Below are 1,456 nucleotides of genomic sequence, written 5' to 3'. Positions count from 1 at the left end.
TTAATAGAATGAATGGAAGGTGGAACCCAATACAAACAAAGTGATAGAGGAGACAAAGATTGATGCATAGTAAAAATAGTGTAGAACTTTCTTACTGAACTACGAATCAAACTCACCACTTTACAAGCACTCCAAGAGTCATTTATATTAAATAAGTCATGATCCCTACTTCTCCAAATCTACCAAATGGTCGAGAAATAAAGAAAAATATCTCCACTCCTTTTACTTCTGTAGAGCCAATCACATAAAATCGAGTTATCTGAATACATGTCTAAAAGGTTCTAGACCTCCTTGGCACTTGGACACTCCCGAAGACAATGAAGTATGGAATCATAACCACTCTGACACTGATGACAAGTGCTAGATAAAGCTAAGCCATGATCTAATCGAAGCTTTGCCGTAGGAATAGTGTTGTGAAGACTGAGCCAAATCAAGAACTTGTACTTTTCAGGAATATATAGTCGTTATACCCATAACCAATTATCACGCTCATTCCAGTCAAACTTTCTTTTGGCTAGCCATATGTATTCACTCCTAATTAAGTAGAGTCTAGAAAATGCCACACCCCACGCCCAACCCAAACTCTCCCCATCATTTAAATCCAGATTATAAGCATTCAAATGCTGTCTGACATCTTCTGGAATGTTAGAGAAAATATCATAGAGATTTCATTGGCCATCTTTCCAGATATCTCTAATAGAACAGATATTCCTAATAAAATATTAGACAAAGATCAATTGACATATATTTAATATTGCAAAAAAATAGAACATATACCATTTGATATTCTTAAAAGCTTCACACAGAAAAAATAAATTCTATTAACAAACAGATATTCAATTATCAATATAAAAACTTTTATAGACTTAGGAATTCGGTTAATTCTATTAATGAAGCTGCGCGACGGATGACACACAGATTTGCTGTAGAGCGATCGGACGTTCGCGAAGATGCTTGGGTGGTGTCGGCGGGTGGATGGGGGCGTTGGCTGGAAGGTTGGGCAGCATCGGATGGCACCTAGATGCCTTTGTAGACCAAAGATGACAAATGGAGAAGGGAGGTTAGTATAATTGGGTTTAACTATTAATCCTTATTTTTAAAATTTTAAAATTTTAAAATTTAAAATTTAAAATAATTAATTAATGATCTTATTTATGACGTTAATTCCATTTTCTCTTTTTACTTTATTCTTTACATTGTATATTATTTTCATTGTCTCTCTATATTTTTTCGAATTAGTTATTTATTGAGATAAGTAAAGCTAAGTTGTAGCTGGTGGATAGGTGTGGATGAAAAAGAACTTTTTTGTTGACCCTTTATTTATTTTCGGTATGATTTTATTTTTGGGTCAAGATATAAACAATATTATTATTTTTTACTACTCAAATTAATATTTTATTATTATTAATTTGACAATATTTAATAAATATGCATAAAATTCACTTTAAGATATTTT

Source organism: Arachis duranensis, chromosome 4 (assembly GCF_000817695.3).
Source record: "Arachis duranensis cultivar V14167 chromosome 4, aradu.V14167.gnm2.J7QH, whole genome shotgun sequence".
In the NCBI taxonomy this organism is placed as follows: domain Eukaryota; kingdom Viridiplantae; phylum Streptophyta; class Magnoliopsida; order Fabales; family Fabaceae; genus Arachis; species Arachis duranensis.
The sequence above is the reverse complement of the archived record's forward strand: the minus strand, read 5'-3'. Positions refer to the sequence as shown.